Source organism: Papio anubis, chromosome 6, assembly GCF_008728515.1.
Source record: "Papio anubis isolate 15944 chromosome 6, Panubis1.0, whole genome shotgun sequence".
Classification (NCBI taxonomy): domain Eukaryota; kingdom Metazoa; phylum Chordata; class Mammalia; order Primates; family Cercopithecidae; genus Papio; species Papio anubis.
Window position 1 is genome coordinate 160,449,194 of NC_044981.1, and position 20,740 is coordinate 160,469,933.

General features: G+C 44.2%; 1 long non-coding RNA gene across 1 annotated transcript; it reads left to right on the forward strand.

Moving 5' to 3' along the window:
- The first annotated feature begins 5,946 nt into the window (after nucleotides 1–5,946).
- LOC103884129 lies at nucleotides 5,947–9,262 on the forward strand. Its single transcript, XR_646631.3, has 2 exons — nucleotides 5,947–8,527; nucleotides 8,672–9,262. It is a non-coding gene; the product is annotated as an uncharacterized LOC103884129 (long non-coding RNA).
- The last annotated feature ends 11,478 nt before the right edge of the window (nucleotides 9,263–20,740 follow it).

Here is a 20,740-nt window from a genome sequence, read left to right on the forward strand (position 1 = left end):
CAAGACATCCCGTGGATGGGTTGATGACACGTATCCTGGGTGGGTTTGAAATCTGGCTGGATCTCCCCAGATCTAAGATCTGTGTACCTTGTCTTCCAGCCATGTACTGACAGGCCACCAAGAGCTGTGCCAGGCAGAGATTGGCAGACTAATTTGAATACCAATGCTGCTCTGGGCTGGCTTCCAGTTACCAGGCGGGGAGGCCCAGGAGGGCAGGCAGGGTGGGGACGGGGTGGGTTCAATAGAGGCTTCTGCGGGGAGAGGGGGAGTTCTCCCACCATTATGTGCTTCCTTCCTTCTCTTACTCCCATGCCCCTTCTCTGCTGGGTTATTGGCAAGTCTACTTTCTATTCTTCAAGGATTAATGCCTCAGTGCAAGAGGAAAATTGGCAATTAAAAATATCTCAACGCCTGGGATTTCTGTCGCTTTATCGTTTTCCAGTTAGATTTCATTAGGATGACGCTGCAGAGAGAAGTTGAGGGCTTTTGTTGTTGTGTTGTCAAAGAGTTTAAAACTATGAGCAGGATGTTTTTATCTTTAGAGAAAAAAGGCCACCTTTTGTGCTAATGGAGCTTAGCTAACATCTATAAGCAGGGAGAATTTCTAAGGGGAAAGTGAGTTATTATAATACTCTCTAACAAAATAATCTGCTTATAAAAAATAAGATATTAGGTTCTTATCAGCACTGCTGAATACAAGTTATTTGGTACTTTTCCATATTTGAAATTTTTAAAAATCAGAGATTATATGTACTTATGGAAATTCCTTTCACACACCCCCAACAAAATATTTTCAATGTAAAAGATGATAAGTGTGCATCTTTGCATTGTGAACTGTCGTGTTGAAATAATTTCTCAGCTTCTGAAATTCTAATGAAATTCTCCAGGCAGGCTGAAGTGCCGAATCCCCTGGTGGAAGCTCCAGAGGAACCTTCCTTCCATCCCTGTTTGCGGCTGGCAGGCTGTGGTGGTTTCCGGCAGGGAAGGGTCCCACCCCGCAGTGTCCCTCCTGTGGCCACACACACTCCTTTATTGCTCCAGCGCCCACCTGCTGCTTGCATTTGTGATTTGGGTGGCGTGATGCCAGTGACCTCAGACAGGCCAGGGTATTGTCCCAGTCTCAGGGCAGATAAAAGTTGTCATCATCAGTGGATATTTATTAGGTGTTTTTCAGCATAGGGCTTCGTGCCAGGAGTGATCAGCGAGAGACCAGGAAACACAGATGAAGCTGGATCATTTTTGGGGTGCAAGGCGCCTTGTGTCGGTGATCACTCATATGCCAGTTTTATTTCTTTGTAAGTGTGAAAAACGTGGCCCCCAATTTCTGTATCATTATTCTGAAAAGGTTGGCAAAAGTGCTAGGCCTTTGTAACAGGCGACAGCTTTTCTTTATATGGTATTTTTGAGGTTTATTTATGGAAAGCCTTAAACATTCTTTTTTTTCCTCGTGATTATCCTTTAAACCTAGTGCGTTATTACCTGGGAAAACGCAGGGAAGAGTTCTTGTTCAGAGCTAAGCAAAATAGTATTTACTGTAGGATGCAATGAAGCAGCCCAAGTGGGTTTTTATTTCTAGGCTGGTCGTAATAGTGACTTTGCCGAGTTTTGAAAACATATCTGTAAAGAAGATTCAAGCTAGAAGAAAATACTAGTTATTGGAGGAAGTCTTTTATTGTGGGCAGCACGGAGGTCACCTTGTCTGTGTGCCTGGGACTTTTCTCCTTGCCCAGCCTATGAAATTAATGGTTTAATAGAGAGGGAAAGTTCAACCTCAAAATGTAAATCTTTAGCCCAGTTAATAGACACACTGGGGCACTGTGTTAACTTGCATTTACATTCAAGCAGCGTAGTCGCTCTGAAATCCTCATCTGTGCTGGAAAGCAGCATCTGCAGAAACTTGAAAGGGCCTAAGCATGTGGGTTACTGGGTGAACCCCAAATAGTCAAACCAGTCAAACCAGTCTTTCCCAGCTCTAATTTATCAGATGTACTGGAACACTAGGTAAGAAGTGAGAAGCACTGGAGTGAGGCGCTGGCTCCCTGAGGAGAAGCTGGGGAGGAAAGGGCTCGTGGAGGGCCAAAATTGCTTTGTCTGTCCATGGACTGTGGATGGGGAGTCTAGCCTTCATTGCCTCCATGTTACACATTCACCCTCCATGGGTTTTCCCGCGTGAGCCTTCTAGGGATGAGCTATTACCTACCGTCTTGCATGTTCCTTTTCTTCAGTTCAGGGGCTTACAGGGCCAGATGCAGTTTGACACAGTTTGGTAAATGAAAGAATAAAGACCGTTAACAAGTTCCACTTTCTGTTTTCTGGTAGAATAGTAAGAACGGGCTTTTCATCGATTTCCACTTTTTCTTATTTGGACTTTTAAGCCTTGCCAGGGTAGTCAGACTCTCTTTGTGTTTTGAGGTGGGTTTGTGCTGTTGGAGGAAGCTGAGGGGCAATTGTGGAGCAGGCAGTCATTTCGATTCTCTGTAAGTGCAGGAATCAGGGTCCCGAACAGTTTCACTGCAAGGTGCACGGTTCTGCTGGACTCTTTGCTTAATATCTCCATTTTTTGAGGCCCTGAAATTGTGCAAACCTTTGGATGAATTTTCATCTCATTCTGCAGCATTATTTCCAACTGCTGCTCCAACACGGCAGTTCTCCCAGGGGCTTGGTTAATGAATATAATTTTACAGCAACAAAAGAAGCTACTAAAAGTTCTAGAGGGAAAACAGCAATTTCTTTTTTCCCCAAGTCAAATTTTTAAAGTTGCAACTGTTTTCTCCAGCAGACACACATTCACATGGGTCCCTATTTAGGGAATCCTAGTTTTTTCAGTGGGAGGTTTTGAATTACTCACCTATCAAAACACTTGCTTATGTTTAAGGGCTCAAAATCCTCATTTTGGATTATTTTCAGTAGTAATAACACACACCCTTTCCCTGTGCATTATCCAGTTCAGAAGTACGTGTGGTACTTTGAAACTGTGTCAGGCCACAATAATGAAAAATGAAGAAATGTGAGCTTTGAAAAACAGGACTCCATACATGACGGTGGTGTTGGAAGTGTGAACTCCATAGACCCAGGCCTTTTTCTCTCTTACTTTCAGTCTTGCTCCCTCCCTCCATCTGATTCACAGCTGCCTGTCCACTAAGGCACTAAGACCTCGTGGCTACAGCGTGGACAGTGGCTGGACCTTCCCCCCGATATTTCTGCTGCCTCTCAATGAATTTGAATAATGGGTTGGTTTGTTACACAGAAAAATGCATATTCATTCCTAGGAAGTTAGCTCCTTGAGAGGAAGTTTCCACTGGCAAACAGGACACAAAGGATAAGCAGACTTAACTCACCAAAAATGTCCTCAATTCCAGTTGCCTTGGCTACCGCAGCAGCAGTTCCTTTCGATCATAGCCCTCTTACGCCAGTGTGGCATTGCTGACAACTTCACCACCTGCCCCCACACTTCTACACCAGTGGAGGCACACCTTCCTCTCCCCCGTGGGCTTCCCTGCTCATGACAAGGCTTGGTCGGTGGATGGTGTGTGTACATTTCAGTGAGCGAGAGCAGTGCTTAAAGTACGAGTCATTGATTATGTACTGATGCCTTTGCTCATTGGTTTGTATACGAAACATTGATGAATCCTCTATAAAGGTAAGTAAGATAGGTTCAGCCATGCCAAGGGTTCACAGTCCACCAGCGCTCATGAAAGGATAATTGATATTAATATAATGATTACTGTAATGGATATTTATACTCAAGGTGTTATGGGAACACAGAAAAGTGAGCTCTTGAGTTCGTTGTTGGGAAAAACATGGAAAAAAATGATGAAGTGAATTTTACTGTAAAAGTAAAGCGGAGAAAAGTAAAAGTGTTGGTAAGCTTCAGCAGAGGGAGAAGGCAAGGATGCATGATGACTCTGTAGGCTCTGGAGACTACATGTGGGCCACTTCTTCCATAAAAACATTATATTCGCAATTACGTAATTATTTTATGACTCTGTTGGTATGAAGATTAATATATCAGTATTGTTTATTGAAACATTTCGTTTGACCCCAACGTTCATTTTTTTTCTTCTGATTTTAAAAGAAATAAAAATATTTTGAAGGCTCCTTAAAGTATTTTGGGCCCTTGGCAGTGGCCCTGTATCAGCCCTGGGAGAAGGTAAAGAGAGGGAGAAAGAAGAGAAAGAGAACAAAGTTGTAGAAAGAAGAGAAGAAAAGCATGAGATGTGTAGAGATCACAAAAGAAATGATGGCACACGTTCCCCAAATAATAAAAACATGAAAACAGAGGAAAATCAAAAGAAAGTAGAAAAGTGAGATGGAACTGAGAATGGTCACTGAGAACAACAAAATGTAAAACGATGTCAGAAATTTGTCCTTTGAGTAGAGTCCGAGAGAGGGAGGGCTTGGTCTTTCCCACAACTGCTTGGTAGTAAAGGTCATCCCTGGGGCAGGGGCAGGTAGGGAGAGAGGCGACCCTAGGACAGGAAGTTCTGAACTGGGCTGGGCCTGAGGGAGCTTGTCAGGTAAAGACGGTACCCAATGACTTACCCTGCCTTAAGACGCAGATTTTGTGTGCAAACAGAAATGGTCTAGTCTTCCTTCTACAAATGGAGTCCTAACCCAAAACTCAGAAAAAGAAGGAATCATATTCACAAGCATCACACTTATGATGGATCATTTACAGCTTTACATTTACCTGAATATCATTAGCGTTTTACATTCTGGACTTTTTTGTTCTTTCTTGAGACAGAGTCTTGCACTGTTGCCCAGGCTGGAGTGCAGTGGCATGATCTCAGCTCACTGCAGCCCCTGCCCCCCAGATTCAAGCAATGTTCCTGCCTCGACCTCCCCATTAGCTGGGACTACAGGCACACCCAGCATGCCAGGCTGATTTTTGTATTTTGAATAGAGATGGAGTTTTACCATGTTGGCCAGGCTGGTCTCGACCTCCTGGCCTCAAGTAATTCGCCTGCCTCAGCCTCCCAAAGTGCTGGGATTACAGGTGTGAGCCACTGCACCTGGCCCATTCTGGACTTTATGACATTTATTTTGCTCTTGTTTCTTATTTCCTATCACAGAACAAGCTTTTCATAGGTATAATATATTTTCATGTACTTATTTATTTTCATATTCACAGTAGTCCTGCGAAGAAGTTATTACTATTCTCACTTTATAAATGAGAAGCCAGGCTCAGAGTTTGTGATTGGCCGTAAGTCACATAGTTATGGAATTTCATGAGGAGGGCCTGACTTGACACTAGGGGTGTGTGTGTATTCACACCTGTGTATGTGTGTTTCATTGGCACTGCCTTTCTGTGTAATGTTAAAAGATAACTGATTCCACGTTGGCTAGGGTATTCTTCCACATGTTTTCCCATTTTTTTCTCATTTGGTTATTTATACATTTTAAAGTCTGCCTAACATTCCTTTCATTCTCTTTAATGAAAGCACCACTCTGATCATCCATCATTGGTTTGACCCAGCTGACATCTTAAATACAAAACCATGAGTAAGCTACTCTTCCTTTGATACTTAGGCATAAAAATGGGCATGCCAAATGTTTATGTTTATGAAGTATTTCTAACCTAGCTTGGAATTTTCATGTATCTCTTGATGACATGCAAATTGTTTCCCTTAGCATGCAGAAAATCCAAATGTAATTTAGAACACATTTCAGCCAGGCATGGTAGCTCTCGCCTGTAATCCCAGCACTTTGGGAGGCTGAGGCGGGTGGATCGCCTGAGGTCAGGAGTTCAAGACCAGCCTGGCCAACATGGCGAAACCCTGTCTCTACTAAAAAATACAGAAATTAGCTGGGCATTGTGGCGGGCACCTGTAGTTCCAGCTACTCAGGAGGCTGAGGCAGGAGAATCACTTGCACCTGGGAGGCGGAGGTTGCAGTGAGCCAAGATCACACCACTGCACTCCAGCCTGAGTGAAAGAGAGAGACTCCATCTCAAAAAAAAAAAAAGAAAAAAGAAAAAGAAAAAAACCGAAAAGAAAACATTTCTTAGAACCATCCAAATGCACTGAAGGTTGTCACATTCAATACATAATTTGGCAAGTTTTATTTTTTCCCCATAACATATAATTTTAAAGGAATCTAGTGCTTAGGAAAGCTCCTTATGCATTGAGGCAAAGGTAGAGTTTTGCAAAAGAGGTTAGCCCTTGATAAGTTTAAAGCAGCATCCACTGGCTTCAACGTTTCATCCTCAAAGATTGTGCATAGGTAGTTGCCATGTGATTGGTTCAAATCAGTGAGGAATTATACAGAGCAGGAAGAAGTTATGGTTGATTCATGACCCCTGTAGGAAAGTTGATTCAAACCATACCCTGTTCTCCGTGGCCAGTAAGAGAGGGAGTTCTACTTTAATCCTATTCTTCCTAAGTCTAGCTTGACTGGCCCACAGGATGGGTATGGACTAAGATTAACGTAGGAGTTCAGTAAATCTTGGCTCCTAGCTGTGGCTCTGTCATTAATTCACCAAGGAAGGCCGGTAAATTAGTCTAGCTTTTATGTGCTAATGTTTTCTCATGTAAAAAATGAGCACAATAACGATGGCTGAGCTATGAATTTTGCAAATAAAAGTTTTTCTAAAGCAAGTCTTGTTGATGTATTATCTTGCTTACAGAAAGGAAGTTGGGTGTTCAAGACTCCAAAAAAATATACATATCTGTCATTTAATGGCATGGCTACTAACTCGCGAAGTGATTCTAAGGGTTACTTCTGTGTTTTTAAGTCAAGTCTGCAAACTGGAAAAACATTTGAGACACTTGTAAACCTGCAAAGCTCCATTTATTTAACTATAATAATAAGTACTGCCTGTGTCCTTACTGTGCGTAAGCTGCTAGGCACAGAGAGAAATAAGAACTTGTCCCTAACCTCCAAAGACCCCAGTCTAACTGGAAACAAACATGTAATAACTAGAATACAAATCTAATATATTGTAAACTTTAGTACAATAGGATGTCTTCTAAAGTCTGTAGAACATTTCTGTATAAGTAAAACGTGTGAGAATTAATTCTACATGAGACAGCGGATCGAGGAGGTGGCATTTAGAAGGAACCTATGGAAGGTATAAGATATAAGATGGTCTGTAGGGAAGGTGGAGGAGTGCTTCCCAAGGAGACACAATGGGCCAGGCACAAGGCTGGGTGTGCATGGCCTGGCCGCAGAGCTTCCAAGATGCTGGGATGGGTGGAGCACAGTGGGCCTGGGGGTGGTGAGCCTGGAATGGTGGATTGAGGCAGCTGGTAAGATACCTTTATGCTTATATTTACATCTGGAGCCCTCAGAGGTGTTGGCATGAGAAGGTAGCATGGTCAGAGTTGCTGTTTCAGGAATATCTGTGTTGGTAGAATGGGAAGGGATGGAAGGGAGCCCAGTGTTGAGTCAGAGAAGCTGGTTTGGAGGCTGTTGGGTTCATGACACTGTTAGCCGTGAAGAATCCACAGGGGTCTGTAGCAACCTCAATTCTTGCCTCCTCAGAAGAAGGAATTCCACAGAGGGTCACAGGGCAAAGTGAGAGACCAAGGCAAGTTTTAGAGCAGGAGTGAAAGTTTATTACAACATTTTAGAGCAGGAACGAAAGTAAAGGACACGTGGAAGGGGGTCCAGCGGGGGACTTGAGAGATCAAGTGCCCTGTTTGACCTTTGAATTGGGGTTTTCTAGGTTGGCATGCTTCCGGGGTCTTGCGTCCCTGCTCTCCTGATTCCTCCCTTGGGGTGGTGTGCGCATGTGCAGTGACCGGCCAGCACCTGCGAGAGGAGCATGCGCAGCTGTGGTTCTTGGAGTTATGCGCATGCGCACTTGAGGCATTTTTTTTTCCCCTTACCGGTCAAGTGTTCCTAGAGAAAGGTCATATACCGGTTAAACGCTACCATTTTGCCTCTTAGTGCACATGCTTAAGCCCGCTCGGCCAACTTCTGGGATCTTATCAGAAAGCTGCTGATCACCATTTTCAGATGTTTCTCTCTATTGGAAGACTGCCTTTCCCTGGCGCTGGCCGTGACAAATTATTATTTTAGAGGGACAGTTAGCAACAGCCTGACCATCACCTGATGGCTGCCTGACATTCCTGGTGGGGGCGGGGGGCGCCCTCTCCTGCCCTGCTCATGTCTGACTAACCACCTGCTGTAACAATACATCATCACCGTGACAACATCAGAAAACACCGTGTACAGGACCACACCGACCAGGAGATCCAGATCCCTGTAGTCTGGCCACACACGCCACCGCATCTGTATACTCCATTCCAGCAGCAGCACAGAAAGCCGAAGCCACAGCCCTCTGCCATTTCTGTCACTCCCCGGAGCACTGGGTTGAAAGGACACTATGTAGGCATTATTCTGAGGTCACACATGTTTACCTTAACCCCAGAATGTGTGCAGACCTTTCTGCCTTTGCTGATTTGCCTGGTGTGACATGGGGCATGCCCCACTGTCCTCCGAAGTCATACCAGGACTCTATGGTGGTCCCTGTGACTGTTGAAACTACCCCTCAAGGGCATCCACTTCCACACACACATCGGGTGTATGTTATTAGTGATTATATTTTAATTCTGTTTTCCATTTATTTGAATTTTTAAGATTTTGTGGTCATGTAGTGTTAAATAATTATAATAAAACCTCATCAACCATTAGTTGACAACCTGTTTTTTTTTTTTTTTTCCTGCAGATTCATTTTTTAACAAATTGCATTTACATAAAACTGTCAGGCATTCAGAAATATTTAACAGAAAGGAAGTCACTTCGGCCAGCCCGCAGTTTGTTTTCCACACCTGTGGTCAGTGATATTCCCTTGAAGATCTGTTCATCTCATAATGAATCTTTAAAGATGTACTCTTTGCTTTATGTACTTAAAAAAGATGGAGAGAAGAGGCATGTGGGCAAAGCTCGTCGTGTTGGATTTATTTATTTCTGTGTAAATACTGAAAGGAACAGTGTCAGGAAAGTCCATTTCCAGCTCGATTTCATCTTGAGCATTTCTCGCTCCCGAAAGGTAGTGACCTTTCCATCGTGGGTTGCTCTGAAGTGAGGCGACGCGGCAACCATTTGTTTCTTGCTGTTTCCTTTGTATTGTTTTCCTTAATATTTTTTCAGTCTCTTGGCAGATGCTGTAGCTAAGTTGTGATAGTTTGATTCCCTTGTACCATGTTTCATTTGTGACAATTGGTCACCCGGAATAATAACATTTGTATTTTTACTGTTGTCTCACATTTTAGTTAAAATAAATAATGGAAACAATGGTGTTTCCCAAATACACTCATCTAATTATCTAATTTTAATGTTCCTCTTTCCTCTTTAAGCGTGTCTAGGTTTTTAGTTCTTGATTTGTTTCATCTCCTTTGAAAATATCCTGGATTTATCATTATTTTCACGAATTCCTTCATACTTAGATTGTTCTCTGCTTCATTTTGTGTTTCTATGGAGTTCATTTTTGCCCTTTTTGATGACTAATTTCTCATTTTCTTGCATTTATTGAGTATAGCACATTGATCATGCAAAATTTTTTTAGCTCTTATAGCAATTATATTTTATTCTAAATGACAATGTTAATATTCACCAAATTGGACCATATCTTTACCGTACAAGTTGAAAAAGAAATGTATCACTTTGGCACCTTTGGAATATTTGCAACTCTTGAGATTTTTTTGAAGCACAAAATGTGTTTGAGAGAACAGGACAGCCTCAGAGGCACAGAGATAAAAATAACCGAATTATTTCCATTCACTCCTCTGTTTGAAGTCATAAAATAAACTGAGAAACAGCATGAATAGTAAAAAGATGAATTGGGAATTTGAAATTCTTTCAGCTTTGCTCATCTAAGATATTCATCGTTTGGAAGTGGTTTATTATAAATTTTCATGTCATTGGTGACCCTTGGTTAAAACTTAAAAAAAGAAACATATCAAGATCTTACTGGTCCAAACCGTGTGTTTGATATTGTATCTTAGAGGCATTATAAATGTCTTTCTCAACAGTACCACTTTCTTTACCCTCATATTCAATATTCAGGATGCTACACATTTAATCACATAAGATCCATAAGAAATTTAAATGCTTTGAAGTTCATATGGCCACATAAGAGATTTGTAACTTATGGGCATAAGAAGAAATTTCATCTTTACATGGCACTAAGAGACAAGAGGATAGAAGCCCATGGAAACAGATGGAGGTGGCTGAGACCCAAGCATAGGTTTTGGGAACACAGGCCAGGGGTTAAGGACAGTTTCTGGAGGCTCCTGCTGTTCTTCTGCCCTCCCCCAACCCCATCTAGTCCTCAGCACAGTGCCTCCCTGTCTTTTACTATAGAAAGGTTCTGATTCAGAGATAATGATGCTGTGAGAATGAATTGGGGGGGAAAAAAGGTGAAGTTAAAATTAAGCAACTGTGGTAGAATGGGGTGAAAGAGGCAAAAAAAAAAAAAAATGACTTGAAGATTTACTGAATATACATCATCCAGATTCTGCCAAGAGAATGTACAGTGCTGAGTGTTGGGTGTGTTTTCAATATTCCTCTGGAGTGCTCTCAGAAAAATCTTTGTAGAAACGACTGAATGAGAGTGTGGTTTGCTGTAGAAAAGTGATATGTAAGGTAGCTGAAACTAATTTTTAAATGAAAAGCAGTTTTGCTTGTAGAGTTTCACAAACATCAAAATGCCTGTTAGCTATCTGTCTGAAACGAATCCTAATGTGTAACAAAGAGAAGCCATGCTGGCGCGGGGCCAAGGCTTCCTAAACCAAATGATTTTTGTGTTTTAACGAAGTGCCCTGGACTTGGAACCTGGAAGCCTGCTTGGAAATTTAGATCTGCCTTCACTCACCTTCTCTGGGCCTCTGGAGCCTCTGTTTGTGCCCCGTGCTGTCCATAGACCTACTCCCAAGTGTCATTGGAACATGTTTCTTCCCAGCTCTGCATCCAGTGACCTCACATTGGTGGCTTGCAGTTGGCCATGTGGGGAGCATTTACACCATGGAAATTGGCAAATCCTACTTATCAGGGTTTTATTCTCTCAGGGTCAGTTGTGAGGTATTTGCTAACAAACTTCCGTTGCTGGCTGATATTTAGGACACTCTGAAAATTCCATGCTGGTCTGATTCTATGGAGCAATTGTTTGCTTTTAGCTCTTAGTTTCCACTGATTCTGTGACATAAACTCCAGAGAATTACATTTTGTCTGAAAGCCCTCTAGGCGGGGCTTGGTCAGCTGTGGGATGGGTGAGTGGCAAGTAGCTGTGAATGTGTCTTGGGGCTCTGCCTCTCCCCTTTAGTCAGGGCTCTGTTATTCCACCCCGATCCTCATCATTAGCTGCTAGAAATAGTCACCACATGGTCTGCAGAGCCTTGCTTGCATGAGGTATGCCCAGAGGAATGGACATTCTTCAGCTTCTCTTCCCTGAAGTCACATTTCCAATGAAAAGACTGAGACCCAAGCTAAGCACAAATGCTTGATATCATTTACTTACATCACACTGTATCCCCCCGCAATTCTGCCTCCTGCCAAAACTTTACAGTGTACATCATGTACACGTGCCAATAGTAGCTTTCCCAGGGAAAATGAAAAGTACATGAAAGTACTGGCTATGTGGAAATAACACCTTTATATCACATCGATCCTTAGTAAGATCAAAATGTAGGATAAAAGTAATCATGTTCTCAGAACCAACACATGAGTACGTGAAAATCAGAGTGTGGTCCATTTGCTTTTCTCTTTTGGGTTATTTATAGAGATAGTTATGGCATTTCAACAAGAGAATGGCCAAAGTTTGATTGTCTTACTCATGAGGGGTGTGTGTGTGTGTAATTTATGTGTGTTACGTATACACTCTTCTAAGACTTGGGAGGAAATAAAGTGTTCTTCTCTCCTGCAAATGCCGTAATTTACTAGCCACTTGCACCTGTCACGCTGCACATTTCCCTCCCAGTGGGAATACTACGTATGCCTTCAAGAAGCCATCATCCCTGGCAACTAAAGGAAGGGCAGAAAGCCGTGTGTGTCCGTTAAATCTATGCTGTACCTTTGATCTTCTTGCTTGGCCTCTTTATTTGTCATCTTTCCAACTCTTCTGACTAAAGTGGTGGGGCTTTCACTTTAAATCAAATATTTTCCATTCTTTGTCAATTTAATTTGCAAATCTTTTACAGCACATTGTTGTTTTGGTTTGATCCCTTCTGGAGAAGGCGGATGTGGGGTATATGGGAGAAAGCATTTGAGAAACAATAATCCAGATTGTAGGTGTGAACATCATGAAAATACAGCTTCCTGAAAACACTGTGCTTCTCTCATTTGCAGACATTATTTCTGAAGAGTTATATTTGTCCCTCGTTTCAATGGAAGTAGTTTATTTCCATTTATTTTCAACTTTACTCTCACATTTTTTATTTTCTGCATTATTTTTGATAGAACGTGGGCATACTTGAGTTGTCAACCATGTAGGGAAACTTTTAAGTTCCTTTAATATTTTCAACATGAGCCCTATAATTGGAAAATTATTTTTTAAAAATACTTTTTGGCTTGTTCTACTTTTTCCCTTTTGGGCTGTCTTACTCTATTTGAAAATGCACACACGATAAAACCTAATAATAATAATTCCGTGCGCCGATTTTTCTCATGGCAACATTCTTGAACCATGATCACACTTTCATAATGCGGCATCCTAGTGGCCAGATGACATTTCTGGCTCGTCACTTGTTGAGCCATCTTAACCTTGAACCAGACTGGAGTCCTTCACAGTCAGCACTAGCGGACAGAGCCCCCTGCTGGAAGTTCTGGGCACCCGGATTTCCCCTGGAAACGGAAGTTCACTCCCCAGGGCTGGGAGACCAGGAGGCTGGAATATACCCAATTCCTGAAAAAAAATGGACAGAAAACATTTGACTGGCTGCATGAGTCAATAAAACCTCAAATTATTTTTTCAATAGCACTTCCTTTCCTTTTGAAAGTTTGGGTAAGAAAGGCAAGTACCAGATCTCTTTAAACGATCTATTGTTTCTCAAATTAGAATTTCCCAAGAAATGATTCTTTTGGTTGATAAAAGGTATGCCAGCGGTGGGGTGGGTATTATATTTTCTCATTTCAAATTTTGGAAATGGTGGATTAAGTACAATTAAACGTGATTCTTTGTTGCAGAACTTCTCAGTGCCTTTAATATGAAAAGTGCATTTTGGACAACACAGAGTTTTTCCTAAACTTGTTTGACCATGGCGTTTATTTTGTGGCACATTTATTAATGTTTTTGGAAGAGTGCTTCGCAGAATATCAGTTTAGGAAATCCACTGATGTTCTTCACTCATTTTTCTAAGCCTTCTGTTTCAAAGAATACTTCAATTTTATTCTAATTATACCACTGAACATACAACTGTGGGAAGGCTATTTCTTAATAATATTCACACAATGCTTTGCACTTGGATAGTCAGTGAAATTTTTATTCATTTGAGTCTTGGCTCATTTTTTTGTGCTATCTTTATGAATATCTTTGTTTAGACATAGGTTCATCCATATTTTATAAAGATAATTTTATAAAGATAATTTTTCCTTAGTTTTAATGGACATGCTTTAACAGTTAGCAGTTTTCGAAAAGAAGATTTAAGAATTGTATGCATCTTAGATTTATAAACCAATGAAGTATTGATGCTACGTGGGAAAGACTGAACTGGTCTCATACAGGTATTTTGGGATCAAGCACTTCTCATAAAATCCGTGTTTGAAAAGGAAATTATCACATTACTATTCATATTATAGTAGTTTTGCTACTTTAAAAGCGCTCTTATGGGATCACACACAGGTACGTACTCACTTTATAGGTGTGACTGGGCAATGGGAGTGTTTACTGGAAAATATTTCATGAGAAAACTTAGATTTTGTAGGATTTCCAGTTTGAAACATTCACAAGGTTCTGATTACTTAAACTACATTTTAATAAACAAGTGTTCTTGTCTAATCCGGAGCTTGTGATTTCTCTGTAGCTGGTTACTTCTTACTGTATCAACTTCATGTAAGAAACAGTTCTCTGTCCAGAATTCAAGTGTTGTCCTATTTTTTTTAGTAGCTGCTAGAAGAGAGTGCCCCAAGTTTTTCCCCCAGGGCACATGGTTTGATTGGCATACTTTAGCTTTTTTCTCAGGAGCACCATGTCACATGGATTCTCTCCTATTTAATTTAGGCCACTGTAAAACGTGGTACAAAATGGTCAGAATGATTAGGGTCACGCAGTGCTTACCGGACTGCTGCCGTTTCGTTTATTCATTCTGCAAAGATTCTCAGCTTTAGGAAGAGCTGCTTTACTCAGGAGGAAGAGAAAATTAATTCTCCAATCCTAAGTCTTCCATCTCAATGCTGTATCCTGAAGTGGTATGTAAAATTCAACTCTAACCCTGAAGATTCTGGGTCAAAAAACACCCAGCTTCAGTTTCCCTGCAGAATGACAGAGCAGGAGAGGAACGTGCTATCCGTTTGTCCTTCTGGGCCCGGTCTCAACCAAAGCTTCCAGACAGGTGCTTTCAGGATTTCCCAGTTGCTTCAAGTAACCTCTTTCAGGTCTTTGCAGTCTTACTATTCAAACCACTTTCTTTCCCCCTGAGTCCCTTTAAGAAAATGCAATACATAGATATTTGATTTAAATGAAATCCACAAACATTGTTAAGCGTATTTATTAGATAATTGTTTCTTCCCATTACAGAAATACTCTCTACTCCAAAAATGTATTCAGTTCCTTCAAACAGAAAACTTCCTGTGACTTTGATTATGACACATTTCAAAAGAATGGGGAATTCGTGTTAGGCCCCCAGCAGCTGAGCCCCCAGCACTGTGGGCTTCCTCATGCCGCTCTCTTGTTCAACGCAATGCAAGTCCCACCAGTCCTGGAATTCTTGCTGATGTCTAGCTCCTGCCTCCTGCTTGGAAGTAGGGTTTCCAGAGAAAGTACAAACACCCTGGCAATGTTTGGGACATCCTTCTACTAAAAAATTATTCCCTACTTATCTGAAGTTCAAATTTAACTGGGCATCCTCTGTTGTTATTTACTGAATTTGGCCAACCTAATTCCAATTCACTGGGACCCTGACAAGAAAATGTGTGGGGTTTAAAAAAAAAACAAAACTTTTATTCTGAGTTGAGGAAATGTAATGTAAATGGCAATATTCTCTGTCTCTCTCTGTCTCTGTCTCTGTCTCTGTCTCTGTCTCTCTCTCTCTCTCTCTCTCTCTCTCTCTCTTTTGAGACAGGGTCTTGCTCTGTCTTCCAGGCTGGAGTGCAGTATTCAATCATGCATGGCTTACTGCAGCCTCAACCTCCCTGGACTGAGGTGATCCTCCCACCTCAGCCTTTCAGGTAGCTGGGGCTGCAGGTACATCCCACCATGCCAGGCTAATTTTTGTATTTTTTTTTTTTTTTGCATAGAGATGGAGTTTCGCTATGTTGCCCAGGTTGGCCTTGAACTCCTGGGCTCAAGCGATCCTCCCACCTCAGCCTCTCAAAGCGCTGGGATTACAGGTATGAACCACTGAGTCCTGCTGGCAATTATTTTTGCAGTCAACAAACCTCATTCTTTTTCCTTTAACAGTGAGATTGATTCCAACATCACCTTTGCAGATACCTGGGACTTTCTTTGGGAAATTCCACAGAAGTCTTCAGGGGCCCCAATGTGTCCCCCTTTAATCCCAGTGACCGAGCTGACACTCGAGGTTCCACTACTGGCACCTGGCCCACTGAGCAGGACAGCTCTGTCCTGGAATCTCCTGACCCTGAGACAGCCCCTCTGTTTCAGCGATCTCTAGGCCTGCCTCCTTCACGAGGCCCTCAGCTTGGGCTGGCAGGGACTGCCCCTTGGCTGTTCTCTTCAGTGCTCACATGTGGGCACTCACCTCGTGTTGTGCCCCCTCCCTCCATGCGTGTCATCTGCCCGACATCAGGAAGCTCGCCGAGGGCTCACTCCTGAGCTTTCTCCTGTTTCCTTGGGATTGTGAGCTATTCTTAGCCAGTGTTTAATAAATGCTTCCTGAATGAATAAAAATGTCATTCCAACAGAAGCTCCAGTCACACGCCCAGGAGACTTAGCCCTACAATCTGAAGAACATGTTCAAAACCCATTTTTCTGTAAAATAACAGACCTTACCAATCACTCTTGTAGTAATCCTTATGGAGGAGGAGAACCTTATCAGCCTCCCTTAATTCCACAGAGGTAATCCCCGCAGCCCCAGCTTCATCGTGGCAATTATATCAGTTCTTTGTTCTGTTTTAGATTTGTTTCCTAAATTCTCAGCGAATGCCAGGGATTGAACTGGGTCATTTGTATTTAATCCAGATTCTCTGTCTCTGCAAGGATTGGAGCCTTTGCCCCGGCACGTGCTCCTGGGTGTGCTGCGTTTCTCCCAGCCCTGAATCAGGACACTCTGAGCTTCGTTTCCCTGGCTGGCATGGAGGAGCAGGAAGAATCCTGACGCTGGAGTCAGGAAGGCTGCGTTCCAACCTGGCTCCTCTCCACTCCTGGGCTCAGAGGGCCATAGCACCTTGTGGGGCCACCTGGGGTGTGCTGGGTGCACGGCGGGACCCCTCTGCCATGCCCTGGTTCCTTGTCCTCCCTCTCTTCTACGTTCCACCCCCTACACACTTGTGTGTAATTGAACTCTTATTGGCAGAATAAAGCAAGGAGGGCTTCCGGGAGATGGGAAGCGGTGGAGTGGCGAACTCCTCACGTGCCCAGGAGCTCCATGCGTAAGTGCAGAAATGAGCCACTAAACTGTGGTGCCTTTTTCAGAAAGCAACTTCCTCCTTTTCCTTGACTTTTGGAGACTAATATGGCAAATGCCTTCTGGTGCCCCTTCCGTGGTGCTTGTTAATTAGCCCAGAGGCATTTTCTGCTGGTGATCCCTGTCACCTCCTTTCCTGCTCTGTGCAGGCTTTGTCTGAAGACCAGGAGGAAGAAGAAACTTTTGGTGTCTCCAACCTGTGCAGGGCTGGGAGCTGCTGAGGCCTCGTTCTTGGGGGTGGCATGGTGTGAGGAGGATATGTAAGCTTTTGGGGTGCCTGGCACCAGCCAGTAACCTGGGATCTCACCTTCTGTTTTCAGCTTTGGGGGCTACAAAACCTGCCCAAAGGATGTGCCGTGAGTGCTGCTCCATCATTTCACTGTCACTGGAGATGAAAGGATGGGAGAAATGATGAAAGAAGTTCTCACTGCCATTCTTTTATTTGCTCTGACATTAAGAAAAAAAGGTAGAGCTTGCATTTCTTACATGCCCAACTGTTGTTTTTAAAACTTCCTAGAAATTTGGAAAAGTGTCTTTGACGCCTGCATTTTTTTTTTTTTTTTTTTTAAAGATGGAGTTTCGCTCTTGTTGCCCAGGCTGGAGTGCAGTGGTATGATCTTGGCTCACTGCAACCTCTGCCTCCCGGGTTGAAGCGATTCTCCTGCCTCAGCCTCCAAAGTAGCTGGGATTAAAGGCACATGCCACCACACCCAGCTTATTTTTGTATTTTTAGTAGAGACGGGGTTTCACCATGTTGGTCAGGCTGGTCTCGAACTCCTGACTTTGTGATTCACCCACTTTGGCCCCCCAAAATGCTGGGATTACAGGCATGAGCCACCATGCCCAGCGCGACACCTGCATTTTTAAACTGTGCTGGAGACAGCGTACCTCTGTGATGGGGCTGGCAGGGGCTGGGGTTTGCCCAGGCTCAGGGCTGGGGTGCCACCTCCCTTGTCCTGGCCACTGCCCTTTAGGGGATGACATTCATCGTCCTCATTCTGGAAATGAGGAAATGGAGGCTTAGGACCTATGTCAATCATCGATTGCTGTATAACCACCTTCCCAAAATTCAGTGGCTTCAAACAACCTCTGTTGATTTTGCCCTAGAGGCTGTGGCCCCCTGGGCAGCCCTCCGGGATGAGGCTGAGCTGATTCAGGCTTCAAGGTCAGGTCAGAATGGCCTCCTGCAGGGATGTAGAGCTCAGTGGATGACAGGATCACTGGGCCTTTTCCTGCTTCCTCCAGCCTGGTGGCCTCAGCTCCTCCAAATGTGGTGAGAGGGTTACCAGGGGAGCACATGGCGGTGAGCAGGTGCTCCCCAGATCTCAGCCATGTCACTCCTTATCATCCCGGTGGCCACAGTGATCCTCTAGTCAACACCAGGGGAAGTGGGAAGGGGAGGTAGTCAGGGAGGTGAAGAAAGGGAGGCAGGGCGGGTGGCCTACAACAGGGAGGTTGAGTAACTTAACCCAGTCCAGGTGAGGAGGAACTGGGATTCGAACCCACATGCTTCCTTTGACCACCGAGGCCTGATCACTCAAATCCTAGGTGGGCAGAGCTCAAGACCCAGGTGTTGGACTTGGATAGCTTGGGTTAGACTTTCTGTTGCCAGACTCGGTTCCTTCTCTTCTTGCTCTTAGAAGTGGATGTTAAGAGCTAGTCGCCTGGTATGAAGCACCAGTCCTTGAGTGGAAGATGCAGAAAGGTGCAGAGTTTTGCTTTGCCATAGTTCACCTTGTCCAATTCAGCTTCTAGAGCCCCTGTGCCACTTGTTGGATTGACTATTTAAGTGAGACCCCCGTGCCCCCATAAATTCCCTTATAGTTCCCCATCCTGAAGACGGGATTTTGTAGCCCAAACGCAGAGTCAAAAGTTTCTAAGTGCCCTGCCCGGCTTTCCCCTTAAGTTGTCCAGATATGCACCATGAGTTGACAACCTCACCGGATTGATTCTGGTGTGGAAAATAGGTGCCTTTAAAGAGGGTCTCTGTGGTGGTGGCTCTGGAGTGCCTGCAATTCCTGTGCCTGGCACCTCTGCCCTTGAAGGGCAGTGTGAAACCTGGGAGGGCGGGCGTTTCAGGCTCCTCTCTGAAGGATGCAGTCGGGCATCTGATAGGTTACCTTAATTACACCATTTCCTCCTCCCTGTACACACTTCCAAAATCTAATTATAGTACATGTGACACCCTGTGACCAGCCAGAAGCCAGAGATTAATATAAAGTCACAGCAGGACAGTTTGCTCCCTGAAGCGGTTTACATGGCATTGCAAATATAGTCCTCGAGGATTTGGAGCTGATATTTGGATGCATTCATCATCACGTTAGCATGTGAAGCAGGCGGGCTCTATGGGATCTGATTCAACGTCCGTGGGAGGAAGGGCTGGGGTTTATTCCCATTGGCCCGTGCTGCTGTCCTTCTGGAGTCTGACATTGGTATCCTTGGGGTTTGACATCTATTCTGAGGGGCCTTATCCCTTTGATAATATGTCCCAATTAATTCTATGTCTCCCTCCTCTGAAGGAGCGAGCCTGGTGCCTGTTAGGACCTGTGGGTCCGTCTACGGGGGTGCGCTTGGCCACTCTCCTGGGTGTGCTATCTCTGCCCAGATAAAGGATATTGTGTGCAGGCATTTGAGTTGGGAGCATTTGTTTATCTCTGTCCCTGCAGCTTTATTTAGCCTGGAGCTCCATACCGGGCCCTCACAGCCACGCAGCTGCCAGAAGAACTTGCCCCGGAGTGGGACTCTGAGGGGAGAGGTGGCCGGGAACGGGTGGCTGGGGGCTGCAGAGTTATTTTCCTCCTCAAATCTGGGGTCTTGTGGTACCTGTAAGGATTTTTGAAGACCAGCCTCTAAACCTATTACAAATTCTTCACTGACTAAAATGTCAGCGTGTGAACCGTTTCCCACCCAGCTCGGGCTCTGCCTCCTCATCCAGGGGTGGCTTTAGTTTACCGGGAGATAAGGGTCGGGGCAATGTGAGAGGAATCCAGGAGGGAGGACAATTCCAGCTAAAAACAAACCTCAAGTGACAGTTGTGTAAACACGCTTGCAAAGTAACATTCCACAGAACAAGCAGGGCGAGCGTCACAGGCCTCTTGTTGGAGAGAGACACAAACCTGGACTCTAAGTGCAAGGGTTTGACTTGGAAGAGTGGCAAGGCCTCCCTCAATGTTTAAGAAACTCTAGGAAGCCTCCATAAAGCCAAGATGCTGTTCAGTGTAAGCCTCTCTCCTCAGGCCCTCCTCCCCCAGAGGTGGATTCTCAGGCTCAGAGCTCTTGAGATCCATGGCCCGGCCTCCTGACCATCGTTAATAATGACATATTGTATGTTTCTAAATTACTCAGGGAGTACATTTCAAATGTCCCACCACGGACAATAAGAGAGGTGGTGGATATGTTAATAAGTTTGATTTAATCACTCGACATTATATACTAGACCCAAACATCACATTGAACCCTGTGCATACACATAATTATTATTTGTCAATTAAAATAATAATTTTCCAAAGCTGCTCTTGCAGGTGGATTTTTAGTGTGCTTTGAAGGCCAGTTGGGTGGAGCCTGGTTTGTGAACCATGCAGGGGCACCCAGCTGGGGGCCAATGAGAACCTGCTGAAGGGTTTCAGAGCTGCCTGCACGGCAGACGGAGCACAGACAGGGATGGACTAAGCCACCTGTGGGTGCTGGGGCTGTCACTGAGCTTCCCTGGGTGCCACAGTCTTCCTCATGTGCTGGGGACGCTCTTCCCTGCTGGGCTTGGCTGCAGGGACCTTGAGTCTCCCCATGGGTGAAGCCCCGTCTCACCAGGGCAGGGGTTAGGAGACTCCCAGGAAGCCCACACTTTCCTGGTACCAACGCAGCACTGCAGGTCCCCCCAGTACAGACCTGCCTCGTCTCATGGATACCCGACCTCGGACATCTGGACGGGCTGTGTGAGCTGGGGAGGGGACAAGCAGGTCAATTAAAATAAGTTGCAGGGATGTCCTCACAGTCCCCTC